Source organism: Varanus komodoensis, unplaced genomic scaffold (genome assembly GCF_004798865.1).
Source record: "Varanus komodoensis strain SLA01 unplaced genomic scaffold, ASM479886v1 scaffold22, whole genome shotgun sequence".
NCBI lineage: Eukaryota > Metazoa > Chordata > Lepidosauria > Squamata > Varanidae > Varanus > Varanus komodoensis.
Genome location: NW_025335606.1, coordinates 6,381,138 through 6,398,743, shown reverse-complemented (window position 1 = coordinate 6,398,743; position 17,606 = coordinate 6,381,138). Strand labels below are relative to the sequence as shown.

Here is a 17,606-nt window from a genome sequence, read left to right as displayed (position 1 = left end):
ATGTTACGGAGTTATGATAGATACAATTGCACTGTTTAGATACTTAATGGCAGGTCTGTTGGGCACAAGCAGTCCTTTTTAAGAGACTGTTCTGCCCATGACCCTCCCTAATAACTTTTTTTATTCAGAATATGGAACAGTTACATAGTAGCTTCAACTCTACTTCTGAAAGATTAATGTGATCTTGTATGTTCTTAGAACTTTATTATTTGGTCTAAAGTTTCCTAATAATTTAACACATGAGCGATTTTGCTTATTTTAAAAGGGTTGGCAAAAACTCCAGAGGCCATGCTCTAGAGCAACCTTGATTCAGCCTTTGTACCATATGTAACATCTCCATGCTTGATATCTCAGACTGACTCTGTTATAAACAAACAGCCCAAATATAAAGTTGACAAGCTAATATACATACTTTGAAGAAGTCATTGATATGCAAACTATCTGCCTATCCTGCCTAAATAGAATCATACTATTTAATTGAAATCTAGGCCTTCCTGGGTTCTTGCACACCACCTGCGCCTTTAAAAAGACTTAAAGACCCGTTCTTCAACCTTTATCTAGATGTTGAAGAAAGATTTTAAAAAACAAAAAAATTAAAAAATCCACATTAGGTTAAATTTAAGGAGGAAAGATCAGACAGGATTTATTTACAGCACAGATTCTGCCAAACTATATTCTGAACTAAGTTCTTAAGCTTATCACTAAAGAATCTGATTAAAATACCCTTTTTTATTTGAGCCAGCTAATCAGTATTTATGTCTAGATATATTCTCAGGCATAAACTGTTCTACATTTGGTTATAATAATATACTCACTACTTTGGTATGGAAATTTGGGCAGTTTGCATTCCCTCTGTCAAGATACTATTATTTGGGGCTTTACTCTGTTAATTTATAAATAGGGACCTTGTTTTCAAAATCAGTGTCTTCCAAGAATCTGATTTCTTTTGTAATTTACCAAATGCATTGTTTTTAAATTATTTTTAATTTTTATAAATCAAAGAGAAAAAGAAAAAACATGAAAAAGAAAGAGAAAGCTACCAAGGAACCTTACACAGAAATTACATATAGCACTAAGTTACACAAAAAGTTAACAATTATTACTACTACTGTCAATAGTATAACTACAGTTAATATAACTACAGTTTTGACTTAATGCTTGGTTATAAAAAATAACTTTAACTTGATTATCACTTAAATAGTAATTCACTTTATAATATAGCCACAAACCCACCAGCAATTAATTGATTTTTCCTTTTCCTCCCAAACAAAACAATGTCACAATTAAAAATGTAGATTTATAAATCAATTATATTACAAATTCATTGTTCCTTAATCTAGCCATGTTATATATATTTCTGCAGAAAAGATTTTAGCTGAAAACAATCTGTTTTCACACACTATATTTATTACATTTCTGTACTGCCCATAGCTAGAGTTCTCTGTTCTAGCCATTTGGATTATGTGAAGAACATCCCCTGCAGATTTTTCAGTATAGGTAGAGTTGAATTGGTACTGCCCCTTAATTCATTGAACTTGTTAATTGGGGGGTGGGGGGAAGAAAAAGGATGCTTTTCTGTCTTTGCTCTTTTTTACTCATCTCATAATTCAGGTGAATGAATGGGATCAAATCAATAGGTAATTAAATTGAACTTTGAAATTTGAAATTAAATCTTAGTAAATTACAGTACTAATTGATCTGACTTCCATTAACAGCTTTGCCTTACCCAGGAGTGGCTGAATTGTGGCTCTGTGAGCACCAGTACTTCTTGGGTGTTCAGTTGTTGCTCTTGAGCCAGTGAAGGTGTGGATGCACATTCCTTCAGATTCCATGGGACTGGGCCTCTGTGGCATCCTCATCTGCAGTGCTGTTTAGAACAAAGGGTAACACTTGAGCATGCAGAGGAGACAAATAGCTGAAGAGGCATGGACAGTGTGGAAGGAAAAGAAAGGGGAAATTTGCTTGTGTCTTTTTGCTTCTTCCTTTTCATCACTGCTCAAAGAGCTGTAGATAGCATAGAAGGGAGGAAGGAGTTGCTGTCTGCCAAAGACTGCTGAAGATTTGTGATCTGCATGGGGGGAACTCAGACTCAGCTAAAAAGGAACAAATAACAGGCCTGGGGCAGAGAGAGCTGGCTAATTTGACTTGGAGAGGGGTGAGAAGTTCATCAGTGCCATCTGTCCTTTTGGTTACCTGTGGCTGTCTTTGCCGTTGCTTGGCCTACGCTAAGGGCCTCTTTCTACGTCATGCTTTGCAGGAAAGGGGGGATTAATTTGTACCTTATCTACTAAACATGAAAATGTGTAGTTTGTTATAAAGTTAATATTTTTTATCATTAATGGATTAATATTTATGCATGTATAAAAACTTGCTTTTTAGCAAATAAAGCGTTGCATAACGGTTAGCAATAAAAAGCCACATCATTTGGAGGGCCTGAGAGTTCAGCTATATCTGACCTAAACAATGATTAGTTTCAGCAGTTAACATAGTAAGTTTACTAAGACACAAATACAATACTTCAGTTGTCAAGCTGCCACTTCAGTCAAGCCAATAATCAAGCAAAAACCATCACTTTCTGACCTGTGGCCTTTTGTGTCTACTGAAATTATAGTAAACACAACACAGCTCTAGAAGAACAGTATTCTGCCTCATGTTGCTTCCAAAATACCCAGACTACTGAACTTTACTCCCAGCTAAAGAGAGTTTGCAAATTAGCAGGTAGCTGGCAAAATTGCCGTTCATTTTACTTAGGGTTGAGCTTGAAAAGCTTCAATTCATAATAAAGCAGTTAGGATGCTGGTAGATTGTGATTATATAGCCCCAGTACAAGATTTGTGCTGGTCCATACACAATAGAAGATGTCAGTTTAAAGTTAAAGTTCTAGACTTGGCTATTGGAGGGGCTACCTGTCTTGGTATGAACCTGCTTGGTTAATAAGATCAGTGGGTTAGGTCCTTTTGAAGACACCCTTGATTGCTGGGCACATGGGAAAGAGCTCTTGCCTTGTACTTACTTTGGAGTTGCAGCTGGTATACACTTGCTTTGTATTCAAAAAAGAGGTCAAGACACTGTTTAACGTGATCTTTTAAATTGTCATGGCTTTTAATCTGTATAATGGTTTATTATGATTGGATTTTATTGTTGCTATTATATTTTAAAATGTTTATAAATCACTTTGGTTAATGCCAGAAAGGTGCTAAAAATACAGAGTAATATAAAATTACTTTTCTGCATGCACTGTATCTATGAAGGCACTACTTAGAGGCCATTACATGAGATTATTAGTATTAGTGCAGGCCTACAGAACTTGTGGCCCACTAGCCAAGTTCTGTGGCCAGCAGATGTTTAAACAGTCCCTTTCTTCTTTTGCGTTTCCCAAATAGGAAGCAAAAACAGGTGGCTTATTCAGACCGTAATAGGCCACCACACATGATTTAGAGGCTGTTTTCCTAACAAATTAGAAGTTGTACAGGCCTGCAGTAGAGAAACTGCCTCTTTGCGGTTGGCAATCATGGGGTTTTTATATGATGAACTGCCAAAACATCTAAGAACGTTTTGATGATGAGATCAAGAAATGCCAAATAATAGTGATGCTCTGTAGGCTAAAATCATACTAATTAGCCCTTGTTGTAATAATATAACTTAATGGAATCTTAGTTAAACAAGTATACCAGAGGTCATGGGCAATTACACTGAGATTGCAGTAAGTATACCTACTTACCTGAGAGCCATCCCTTTGAATTCAGTAGCAAATTCTGAAGTAAAAACATACCCTATGTGTTTAAGTATATACATAGAAGACTCATTTTAGCATTCCCTGTTCTTTATTTGAGAAGAGAGCATGAACTTGGTATTTGCCATCTCTGAGTTTTTTATTGCTAAATGAAGGTAAGGGTAGCTGTGGTATGTTGGGATTTGTAGGCCCGTTTCTGCCTAAAATTGCATAGAATTGCAATTGCATAGAATTGTAAAGGAGCAGCCCATAGTAACTTTGATTAAATTTAAAATGATGACTGTTGCAATGTGCTTAAACTAGTCATGTACTTAAACTAGAGTAACTTACCACCCAAGTGGACAGGATTTCTCACAGAAGCGTGGATTTCATTGACTACATGCCTATGCCAATATTTGGCATGTGATTTTGTATGATGTACCCTATTTAGGGAAAGTACTTGACTGCTGGTAGCTGCTCTAAATGCTTGCTCCTAATACCGGAGAGAACAAAAGCAGGTTATTAGGTCAGTAATTCAGAACAGAGGCAAACTTGCAGAGCTCTTGTGATCTTATCCAGCCTAATAATCCAGCGGGTTCTTTAATAATCAGACAGGTGGAGTTCTAGCTAATTTCTTAATAATATGGTTTCCCTTACTATTGTTCTTCCTTTTAAGTATTTTATGTGCTTGCAAATAAGTTTCTGGTGAAAAAAATTATACAGGATAAGGTTGCGCAATCCATATAGTAATAAAAGGACAAGCATGAATTTCAAGGAGCTTTCAAGATGGTACTTCCTCATAGCATTATTATATTTCCTTGACAAAGACTTCTCCAGATCCTAATAATTTTAAACCTTCCAGTGAATCGGTAACTCAAATATTCCTGCTTTTGTAAAATGTCTGCAGTTTTAATGGTGATAGTTGCCTTATTTGAAAATTAATTTTACTGCATGTCCTCCAGTGTTGTGTCTGTAGACTAACTTTCCCTTTCTTCTTCCCCTGCACCCCTCTATTTCTTCCCCAGAGGTTCCCCCAATCTTCCAGAGCAGATTTTGAGGGGGAAATTCATTCTGCCTGCTGTGCTTTTTCTGGTGGTGGATGGACATAGCCGAATACATCCCAGAATGTATTTGAAAACAATGCTGGAAGCATGAGAGCTTTTGTGTTTATGTATAGAAATCAACCTGCCTCCTTGAAAAGTATTCTAGATACCATATTGTATAAGCAGAAATGTGATATTCTTTGACTTGAAACCCTGGGCTATAAGCACTGAAGTTGGTAATACTTGAATTCATGTTAAGGTGGTGGTAGAATGTGGAATATGAAGTTCTGGACTGCTAGGACTTACATATATAGCATCATCTGCTCAAGGCTTCATGGCCTGCCTTTGTCTACTTTTTATTAGAGTTTGAAATGGTATACCAATGTGTTCTAAAGTTACAAAGCAGACAACACAAGATTGAAATGTGTTTATCCTGAAGTACTATAGGGCTCTTTTTGTATGGAGAAGAATGTATGCATATTTATTCCTGTTTTCTTGTTTTAGGTTGGAATTTAGCTTTCACAGGGGATCATGGATCTGCAGACTTTTGCTATTGCTGTTTTAATGAGGAGCTCTGTTTGTATTTTTCTCTGTTTGTGCTGCATCCCATGGAGGAAAAGAGTAAGGGGGGGATGCTGCCTGAGGGAGTAGGTGGGATAAAGGGTTAATTATTTGCTTGTACCCTACCAATGATTTCTTCCCCTTTTTTCTGCACAGTGCTGACCCAGGCTTCAGAACAGGCTTTTCTCCTTCCCATTCCTGTAGTCCTGCACAAGCCCTCATCCTAATTTTAAAGCTGTTAGTGGTGCCACATAACTGGCATTGTTAGTGTTAGAAAAGGATGGGGGAAAGGGATGAATTGGGTAGACTGTAACATAAGTTACCGTCATATTCAGGCACCCTTAGTGGTTTTGATTAGGTTCAGATGTAACGGAAAGCCCTGAGTTCTTGCCACCTGGAAGACTCTGTAGGCTTGCACTCCCAGCTCCTCTTTTATTAACCACATGAGGTGAATGAAAGCATTCACCACTGATTTTAAAGAGTCAGCTTCCTGTGATGGCCAAACACTGGTGGTTCTGGCTTCCTTAAACAACAAGTTTAATGAGAAAAGGCCAGAATCAAAGTAGTTTTGGATCCTGGCTTGTTCTGAAACACTAGTTTAGAGAGCAGTTTTATGAATTTTGAAAATCAGAGGTGACTGTATAGTTGAAACCAAATGCTTTCAGTCTCCTTGTGCAGTTTGTGGACCGTGAAAGCCCAAAGCTTATTTATGCTCATTCCCCTCATGGGAGTCCGCTGTACATTTGGTTCAGTGTTCTCAAGTGTGATCCTTCTGGTTATTAGTCAGTTGGATGCCATGGCAGTTAGTCTTCTTAGTTCATACAAGTCTTGAGGGATGGCATACCAGGATCAAGTTGCCCAGGCTTTTACATATGTGTCTGTCTATGGAGTACTTTGTACCCAAGAGATATGGGGGGGACCCCAAAAAACCAGGAATTTTTAAATAAAAAATGGTGTCTTTATTTTTACATGTTCAAACTTCAGCCACCTTCAAAGTACTCTCCATTTGATGCAACACACCTACTGAGACTTTTTTCCACTGCTCAAAACAGGTTTTGAATTTGTTGATTTTGATGCCTTTTAGTGCTTCTGCTGTTTTTTGTTTCACCACTTCGATATCGGCAAAACGTTTCCTTTGAGGACTTTTTTCATCTGGGGAAACAAAGTTGCATGGGGTGAGATGGTGTGAATAGGGAGGATGGAGCGCAAGGGTCAAAAACTGCTGAACATTCAGCTGAACAAAATTTCACTGCCACTTGCTGTTGGTGTAAATCCGCCATCATGTAATAGGCAAACACATTGAAACAAAAACACAACCTGCTCACTGAACGGCAGCCTCTCACAACAACCCAGCTCGGCACACAGATGCAGATGGATTCCTGCATCTGTGGTGTCTTGGGTCCCCCAGTGTACATCAGTTCACTTTTCACACACTATTGGTTTAGTTTGCTACTGCTGTCTGCCTTTTTTCTTTGTTTTGGTAGGTCACATTTTTTAAAAGTATCTTATGGCTGAAATGATGACCACAGGAAGACTGTATCACTAATTACTTAGGTTTCAGTTGAATGATGGGGAAGGTAGATGCCTTGCTAATCCTAATGCCAGAGAAGCATTTTTGTTAAGTTTTTGTTGAAGCAGTTGTTTTTCTTTAACTATATGTAAGTTTTCTTCCCATTATTTTTAAATACCCAATTTTTCTGGTCTGGTTTGGACCCTGTGGATTACTCTTGGATAATTCTTTAAAATTTGGATTATTTGTTCAGCAGTAATGTATTCTACCGTCTAGGTCTTCTGAAGGAGCTATCAAAATCAGGGCTGTGGAATCGGTACATAAAACATTTGACTCTAACTCTGACTGTAGTTCCTCAGTTTATGATACCGTCAGTCTGACTCCATTATTTATATATCAGTATAGGAACATTACTAATTATTTCCTGTATTGATTGGAAACATTAATTGAGCAGTGCAGACATGCTTCCTTTAAACTTAGAACCAGTTAGCATTTGTTGGGTGGTGTGGGTGAGACCAATGCAGTTGTGATGCAAAGAAACTTAAGCATAGTGCTATGCATGTTTAGACAGAAAAAGGGTCTAAAACCTTTTCTTTCTAACTGGACATAGGATTGTACCCTTAATCAACTCCAGAAGTTCAATTTAGGTATATTTATTTAAGAAACTAGAACAGAGAGAAGCTCAGAAATAAGCATCTGCTTCAGAAGAAAATAATTGCCTAGCACTTTAATTAGCAAAAATCTGTAATAACTCCCACGTCAGAATAGTTAACTAGACTGAAATGTGGGGTTGGCACTTTATTAGGGGTTGGAGTTGGTACATTTTTACTGGCCAACTTTGACTCCAGTAATCCAGGAAATGGTTCTGACTCCATGACTCTGATTCCAGCTTTGATCAAAATGAAAATAAACTTTCCTTAAAATTCAGAATGCTTTTAAAAGATAACTCCCCTTGTAGCTAGAACCATATCCACTGAAAAGTTTGCTATAGCCTTTGCAAAGCTTACCACTGGGAGTTTCTGATGCAAAATGCATTTCATTCTCTGGGATTCACATTTCACTTAGAAAATGAATTCAAACATCTTTTCCACAGGGCTATTACCACGAAGTACTGCATCTTACCTATATGTTCCTGTTATCTTAAGATTTCTTCTCTGAGCATCTGTTGTCTGAGAACACTAAGCCAAGGCCCAAGTTCATGGGAAACTCTTCTTGAAGTCCAAATGTAGAGATACCTCCCTTGAATTCTGGCATATTGGATTCTCAGATGTATGCAAAACATAATGATTCCTCGAATACTTGAAAGGCTGCCACACACAGTACAAGGATCTCAATCATGCCATATTGCAGGACATGAAGTTACAGGAAGCTAGACATCAGACAAAATGTCCTGACAGTCATATAACAGTGGATGGCCTAGGGAGGTTGTAGGCTCTCCCACATTGAAGGCATTCATGAGGCAGCTGGATAGCCCTCTGTCAGGGATGCTTGAACTTCAGTCCTTCAAGGAGCAGAGGTTGGACTCCATGGCCTTACAGGACTCTTTCAGTTCTATTGTCTTATTCTGTGATCACTTACTGTTGAATGTGAACAGCTTCTGTTGTAAAATATCAGGCAAGGTGATGTCTGATACAAAAACTGTCTGCAAGACTTGGTCTGTGGTGCCTGTTTTAGACAGAAGAATTATTACTCGATATTGAAAATCACCAAGCAGGCATAGAATTGAAGGGTGGTAAAGCCTACTCTGGAAGGCAACATTAAAATGGTCACCATTCTGCCATTTCCTTGTCCAATTAAGGATTAGATCTTTGTTGTTTGTGCTTTGAAGCCTTCAGACTAAAAATTGCATGACATACATTTTTCTGCATAGAAGGTTGACTATTGTATCATACTAAGAAGTGGTGCAATTGCTTTTGTGCTTAGACTACTTGAAAAACTTTTGCCAGTGATCATAATGCAAAGTTGGTTCTCATGAGGTTGAGTTCACATGTATTTAATTCCTTAGAATTCAGGCTTTTTAAAAGCAGGACAGCATGCTGTTCATGGCTTTTAATTCTGGCTTGTTTGGATAGAGACAAGCCAGAGCTCTAGGTTCACATGTCATGGTGCACAGCCTATAAATGGGAGATCTGTGGGTTGTTAGTGGGAATGATTCTTAAGAATTCTGGCTTATTTTGGGTGAACCAGACAGAGTATACTGATGCAGGAACTATTTGTTTCTTTTAGAAAATTGGGTAATGGCTCTAGTCCGACTGCAAGAAATAGCCAGACCCTATGTTGAAGTAGCAGCTGGGGTTCTTCTTGATGATCTCTGTGCCTCACACATATACGGGCTTTGCACTGGCAGAGATCCTATTTCCAGGAAGCTTCTGTAGCCAAATGTCCATTTGGGCAGAAGCCCCTCCCCTTTCTGTTCCCAGGAAGCATAGGAAGAGACTTCTGCCCATCCCCTCAGTTCCTTTTTGACTGCCATTGCACCTAGATCAGGAATTGCTTTGCTCTCTCCCTACTTAAGCATAGAGCACTCATTCATTCTTATTTTTCCCTCTCTTTGCTTACAGTAAACCCCTCTCCATTCCTCCCTTCAACATCCTGCCTTCCCCTTTTCACTACTTACTTTTAAAAAAAATCTACAGAAATATTTATCTTCTACCCACTTCCCTATTCACCACTCTTCATGTTCCTCCCCAAGCTGCTCATGCCTCTCCTTGCCCATTTTTTCTCCTTTCCACCTTTCCCGTCTTTGCAGCAGCATCTTTGGTGGTTTTACGCATTTGTGCTGCTTGTGATAGCAAGTGGCTCCCATCCAGTGACCATTTCCTTTGCCTCCTGCGTCTGAGTGAGGGACATGCTATGGAGGCCTCTGCTTACTGCCAAGCCTTCACAAAACAGATCCAGAGACACTGAACACCGGCTCGAGGCTGAACAACAGGGGAAGGCCCTGCAAGTCATGCACTCTTCCAGGAAAGGACAGGACTGACTTCCACGACTGTGGCGAAAGCTTCTGTGGCTGAAACATGACACCTGCAGTGGGACTATTTGCCAGGCAAGCATGCAGCCAGGAAGGCTGCAAAATACTTTAAAAAGATGGTGGCTGCCCCTGTGCCCCGACAAACGGAAAGGTACTGCGTGAGCCCCAGTTGACCACCAACCCTGACCATTGGGTCCCCACTGCTTGCTGACTGCTCCCAATCCCAGGAGCTGAGGGAAGACTCTGCTGCCGTGTTGGGAAGGGAACTGGGAGCTTGTCCCACTGCATTGCCAGACTGCCGTTTGCCCTGGACCTCTGCGCCAAGACTATTTTGTTCCCAGAAGCCAATCCCAACACCAGTCAACTCACCTTGGTTGCATTCCCTGGGTACGTTTGCAAGAGCACCAGCACAGCTGTTGGAGACCAGCTTGATGTTGTGGTGCCCTGCCATGCTTGTCTTGATGCCACTCTTTGAGACCTGGAGGCACTGGGACTTATCCCACTCTCCCTTATAGACTGAGACTGGGCCTCTTGATTGGTGCCCAGTATCCCTTTATTCCAGGGATGAGTCTAGCTCATTCAGTGATTACAGCTGCAACCCCTGGTACTGAGTTGGTACTGAGCCCTGGTACCAAGATGACCAGTACCTTGACACCAAGCACCTCCAAGATTGGGAGTGGATGAGCTGGCATTGACAGAGCAGGCTGTCCACTATTTGCCATCCTTTGACATCCGGACAACATTGTCCCGTGGTGATGAGTCAACACCAGGCCCTAGTACCTAACCACCGCCAGACCTACACGGTTAATTCTGGTCCTTGGTACTGGACCAGTCTGTCCCTGGGACTGTCGAGATGAAGGCAGCATCAGTTGTGAAGCCCATCTTTATCCTCCAGCCTGGAAGACTTGTGTGTATGACCAGAGTGAGTGATCCTGCTTTCTTCATCAGATCCCTCCCCAGATGTATTTGCACAGGACCAGCGCCCCCTTTGGTGAAGAGGGGGTGCTTCTTGGAGCAGATGCTTAGGATGGCTGCAGACCTGGGGCTGGAAACTGAACAAGACCAGGGTGCTGATCCAGTCCGTGATGCTCTGGCTTCCACGCATTCCTGGAGGTCCCTTGCTGTCTCCCTCAACCATCAAGGAGGGTGGTGTTGATATACCAGGTGCTGAGTAAGGATGTTTCACTCCTGTTCCAGCACCTGAAGCTGAACTCAGGTGTTCATGACTGTTATGTTGGCATAGGGGCTGTTGTGAAGAGAGCACTCAACATAGGTCAACTGTGAGGGAGGCTGACTAGATGGCTTGGCAATATGTGTTTTCGTGGTCTCATCCCCAGGTCTCTGGATCTCAAAACTATGAAGTCCCCATGATCTGATAACAACTTTTACTATGGGACAAGATTGCTGCCACTTGTGAGTATCTCCCAGATGAGTTCAGGGACACATCCTTCCTCTTGTCCAAGGAAACCTCAAAGCTGACAAAGTACCAGGCAGAAGCAGCCAGGCACCATGTTGACAGTGACCCTTGAAGGCCATGATGGGCATGGAGGCCATCTGCAGGCATGTCTGGCTCCGCTAATCTGGTCTCCCCCGGACTATGTGCCCTCCTGCTTTGTGAGAATGCCCCCACACAAACTGATGACAGAATCAATTCCATCCAGAAAGCGAGGTTGGCTGCCAGGGAATGGGATTCCAGCAGGCAGCTTCTAGAGCACATAAGAGGCTTGGGACCTCTTTTCCCCAACAACTGAGGCACCCATGCAAGCAATTGCCCCCACAGGCTCCAGACAGCCCCTCATCAGAAGAGGTGTGACCTCCTTCCCTGTTTCAGGCAGGCACAGAAGGGACCAAGCACTGGTGTTGATCACCATCAGTGATGGTCCCTGTCATCCCTCCTCCCTACACTACCATTGACAGGCACCTCCCCCCATTCCTTCCTGCAAGGGAAGTGAGAATATCAGACTCACCCGTCTTGTTCAGCATGGAAGGAGGTGACATGATTGAGTTTGACACCCTCTTTGCTCTTAGAGCATTTAGTGGCACACCCCCATCTCTGCCAATGCTGTCAGAGGTCAATACATCACTCTCCAAGGGGGCCTTTGAGAGGTCTACACCCACCACTCCAGAGGTTTTTACTCAGTGTTTTACAGTACTGAAGTGGGATGGGGGCGGCGCCCTTAGAGTGATCCTAGACGTCAGAGGCTGTGCCATGCTCCTTGGATTTGCAGGTTGCTGCAGGATGCTCCCCAGCCTGTGTTGGACACATCTGTAGTGACCGTGGGGGAAGAAAACTGATGCCTGCTGGGAGATTGCATGGGGTAGCGTCCTGGCTCTTCACAAGGTGTTAATCTCTTTCTAGCTCTCCCTGCATGGTCAGCATGCACAGATTGCCACAGGCAACATGACGGCGATGTATTATATCAACAAGCAGGGAGGCAGGCAGTCCATACTGCTCACCAAACTAGTCATAACTGTCTGGGACTGGCACATTGCCAGAGACATTACAATAATAGAGATTCATGTGGTGGGCACAAACAACATCCTGGCAGATGCCTTCAGATGTGCAAGTCTAGACTCACATGAGTGGCAGCTGAATGAGATGGTCCTCCGTGACCTGCATGACAGTTGGGAGATACCATCAGTGGATCTCTTTGCCACAGCCCAGGACACATTGCGCCCCCAGTTCTGCTCCAGGGTGGGAGTCAGAAGTGGCTCCCTGGAAGATGCCTTTTTCCTCAAATGGAGCGGGTTTCTGTTCCACATTTTTCTGCTGTTCTCATTGACCACAAAGGTGGTCACAATTCAGAAGGTTGGGAGCGACTATATCCTCATCACCCCCTGGTGGCTGAGGCAAGCACGGTTTGCCCAGCTCCTTCACCTCTTCCAGGGAAACTTCACCCAACTTCCACACTTCCAGGACCTAATCTCACAGGACCGGGCTGAGCCTTTACCCAGATGTCAAGACTCTGTGCCTCAGACCCTGGAGAATCATCCCCTAGAAGAGCGGGGGGGGGGGGGTGCCCTTACCACCTGAGGTGTCATCCATGCTTTGGCAGATGGAATGTTTTCATAGCCTTTGGATGCTAGGAGGGATTTGATCTGTGAAGATCCACCATCTTTAATGTTTTTATTGCTTTCTTAAATCACATACAGAAAGGAAGAAAAATAAGAATGCCAAGGGCTCTTACACATATATATATTCATAACCTGCAAATTCCCAAAGAAACCAAACATTTCCATTTTTCTGTCAGTAAGTACTTGGTTGAAGCTCTCAAAAAATATAGTTCTCTAAACCAACAAATTTTCCATTCACTTTGATTTAATTATAAATCATCAACAATATTTTAATGGGCTTCCTTTTATTCTATATTAATTAAACTGCATATAATAAAAATTTCCATTTATCATTAAATTCTTCAGTCTGTTTTCTGTTCACATAATTAGTTAATACTGCCATCATTGCATACTCAGCCAATTTTTTCCCCAATTTTGTTGGGCATTCTGCCGTTTTCTGTTTAGAAGGAATTGTAATTCTTGCTGCAGTTGTCATATATTTAAATAACTGACAGAATTTGAAAAGCTGATTACGCAATGAAAGAATCATTTGTTAGGAAGATTGTACAAGCAATTACTCCAATTTGGCACTGAAACCCTGCAAGTTAAGAAATGTATGGTAATTTGGACGTAGAACCCTGGGAGAAGAATTATTGTCCCACTAATGGGAAGCTTTATGGAAGAAAGACATTAAATTCACAGCCAGTCAAGCACTAAGAGAAAAATGGTATTAGATGTTTTTTGGTGGTACATTATGCTGAAAGATGGGAAAAATGGACAAGAATTATAATGAAAGATGTTGGAAATGTAAAAAACATAGGTGGGACTTCATATGTGGTGTGATAAAATTAAAGGAGGTTGGAAGTTGATAAATGTGGGAATATACAAAAAAGTTAAAATTAACTTTCTTATAAGTTAGGAAAGAATACGCTTTTGAATATAATGCCAGAGAGGTTTTCAAAGAACATGCCAGAAGGTCTACCATTGAATAGATCCTGCATTTTCTGTAGACTTGCTTCTGGGACAGCCTTAGCTCCTCTTTGATTTGTGTGTACCTGGTGGCTATCTCCTTTCTCCACGCAGCAATCGATGGTGCATCTGTCTTTGCACACCCCTGGTGCACAGATTCCTGAGGGGACTCCCAACATCGCCTCAAATCCCTGGTTACAACTGACCTGCCCCTCCTATCCTGGAAGGGAGCCTTCCTCGTGGCCATCACTTCAGCCTGCTGTGCCAGCAAGCGCTGTGCCCACCGTACCCAAACTTCACAGGGACAAGGAAGTCCCCCGTCCAGATCTGTCCTCCTAGTTCTGTGTCATCTTGTCCTTCCACCTCTAAGATATTGACCATCCTGTCCACCCTGGTAGAAACAACTCTGTACCTGCTTGATGTCAGGAGGGCCCTCACCTTCTACAGATCCGGAACTGAGCTGTTCTGCTGCTCACTAAGGCTGTTCACATGCTATGACAGCCAGAAGAAAAGAGACCCACTCTCTTCATGTACAAGATGGCAGGCCTTCACCTCCCCACATGACTGAAGGCCTACTCTACGTGAACATTGGCTATGTCCATAGCCCTCCTGCCATGATCCTCCTGCAAGACATCCGCAGAGTGGCCCTGTGGCCCATGTCCTCACCGTTCCTCGGATATTGCTGGCTGGATCTCTTTGAGGGCAGACTGCTCCTTCAGCAGGGCAGCCCTTTCCTCCACTCTGCAGTGAAAGCAGCATCCATTCATCCTTCAGGGCAAACTAGCTAATTGCCCATTTCTGTGATACACAGAGACCGTGAAGAAGAAAGACCAGTTGCTTACTTGCAGCTGTCATTCTTTGAGTAGTCATCATTCACAGAACCCACCCACAGGCCCCACTTGCTGTTTTCCCTCCAACAGTTGCCTTCTTACTTTCTATCAAGAGAGGCTGGACCAGGTCAGGACCTTTTTCTGCACCTACCTTGTCCAGATATCCATGGTGGTCTTCATAGGAACTAAGGGAAAAACCAGGAGCCTCTCCTCACGTCTGTGAACCAGAAGGGGTGAGACTTCTACCCAGATGAACACTTAGCTATGGAAGCTTCCTGGCAATAGGTTCTTTGCAGGCACAAATCCCATAAGTGTGAACACACAGATGGCCACTCAAAGAGTAAGCAACCTGGCTTTTCTGAAAACTACATTGCATATTTAAAAGGTGAGTGCTAAAACTGTTAAAATTTAACCCTCCATCTGACCCAGATCATTACTGCATGTCAAATTCTGTTCCAAAGCATCTTTTGTCTGCACAAATTGTAGTGGCTGTGCAGGCTTAACACCTCCATATATTTTCAAAGCAATCAGTTGTTGAAGGCTTTACTTGGTGGCAGTGGCTGTATCAACACATCAGTAGCAGCGAATTTTAAAAATAGTTTCCATTTTCTTCAGGGTGTTTAACAACCTCTCCTTATAATTAGTTTTATTTTGTAATCCTTCAAAGCAGGTAGGAGGCTGTAATAGTCCCTCAGTTTTAAAGGAAGGTCCTCATTGAACTTCTCTCTCTTCTTTTGATGTGTATACAACTACTCTGCTGGAAATTTATTTATTTCATTTTTATACTGCCCAATAGCTGAGGTTAATCTTGTGGTCTCAGATATACTTTTTAAATCCTTTCAGCTATGCTTGCTAGGGATTTTGGATGGAGCTAGAAACATTTTAAAGATGTTTTATCATGAGGTACTATGGTCCCAACTTCTCAAGCATTTGTCTCATAAGTCTTCACCCCTGTATTAGTAGGGCCCTTGAATACTGATGTCGGCAGCTCTTCCCTGCACATCAAATTATATTCTCCTGCAGAACTTCCGCATTGTGCCCTTTAATACTTGGCTTGTAAGGTGCCACTTAAGACATCTAGTCATCTTTGCCAGGCCAGGCTCATAGTATGAAGAGACCTGATCCTAGACTGCTGTCTTTCAGAGAATCCATAACTGAATATGTATCTTTAAAATGTCTTCTACCCTTCACTTTGAAGTTTAAAAAAGCTTGCAGACTCTGTGTTTTGCCCTGGTCTCCATGAATCTGCTTACCCTTACGAGTCTTGAATGATGGCACCCAACACATGGATCCACCTTCCCCATATTCTTTACCCTTTGTAGAGTGCTCAGGGTCATTTCACTTTTAAAAAACTTATTGTGAAGTTCAAAATCAAAGGCAAAAACCCAGACAAAAAAGGGAAAAATGAAAATGTTGCAATTTTCTTTCATGATAGCCAAGTAAATTACCAGATAGACTATTTCCCCTTACATGTTTTATATATAGCAAGATATGATACTGTTTTATTCATGCATAGACTTCAGCAAAAGCAGCCTAAATATACTTATACTTGGCTATTTGTAGATTATACTTAAAACCCACCCATTCGAATATTGAAAGTTTTCTCAAGCCTCAATCCATTCTATTATTGCAGGTGGCCATTTACAGTTTTCATTTTTTAGATCTGAGAAGGACATGGAAGATCAATTTATGTTTTCTTGCATTAAGCTCCAAGAGTCGGGCAGATAGTAAAGAAGGACATGCATATTGATAAATACTAAAGAACTTTGCATCACAAAATTTATTCAGATTATTACTTCCTCACAAAATGAAGTGGCCATTAGGCATTACCAAAACATGAAAAGTGTTTGCTGTATTACATTTCCAACAATTGGCCAATTTAATTAAGCCCTTGTTGAAAAGAAGTGGCATCTTGTATACTTGAAAAAAAATCTTATGTTTAATTTAGCAAAAATTAATTTTGGAAGATCTGTAACCCCTTCTGCATGCATTGAATAGGATGCACCAATTATGATTCCATTCTTGATCTCAAAACCCTGTATTTCATGTTTGTCACCAACGGCAGATACCCATAAACATGGATTGTGAGGGACTACAGCTGTTCAACCTAGATCCATCCAATGGTGGCAACTCTGAAGCTGTAAAAGTGGCAGAGCTGAGCCTAGAGTCTGAAAGATGCTTTATTTATTCATCTATTATATTTTTAGCCCACCCTATTAGCCACATGGCTCCTTGGGCAGGTTACAGACAATAAAATCATATAAAAGACCACATAAAACATTAAACACAATATTAAAGTCTTAATCATAAAACAGTAAAAGCACACCCATGTTACATCTTAAGAAAACAATTGATTACGTAAAGGCAAATCTACCACTGTTAAAATCAATGTAACAAATTTATTTATTTAAAATATTTATATGCCACCTATTTTACCAATGGCATCCCTAGGCAGCTCACAATTTAAAATACTGGCAGAGTAAAAAGGTCTTCACCGGGCACTGAAAAAGAATATAAAGAGGATGCCAGGCTCCTCTTGGGAGCTCATTCCAAAGTCAGGATGCCACTCCCAGAAAGGCCCTTCTTGTAGCCCACCCTCCGTATTTCCTGACGAGAAATTCAGCCATAGCTGGAAAAACAAGAATGGCAGAAAGTTATCATTGGGACCTATAGGCTGATCCAAAGTAAAAAATCAGCCTGCCACTGAATTTTGTCCAAGGCCTTCTCTGCATCCGAAGAAATTACAGTGGCTGTATCTGTTCTGTCTGTATTTAATTTAATTAGATCAGCAGTTTGTTTAAGACTGTCATCCCCCTGTCTCTTGTTAATAAATTCCACTTGATATGGCTCACCTAATGTTACAGTAACTTGTTCTAGTCTTACCAGACAAAGTAATATTAACATTGTGATCAATGAGAGCGATCAGTAATTGGCACAATAAGTGCTACCTTCATAT

The 17,606-nt window shown here is 41.3% G+C and overlaps 1 protein-coding gene across 4 annotated transcripts in view; it reads left to right on the top strand.

The window, feature by feature from the left end:
* SMAD2 (SMAD family member 2) overlaps positions 1-17,606 on the top strand; it is a 60,770-nt gene that overhangs the window by 22,072 nt on the left and 21,092 nt on the right. The window lies entirely within an intron of this gene.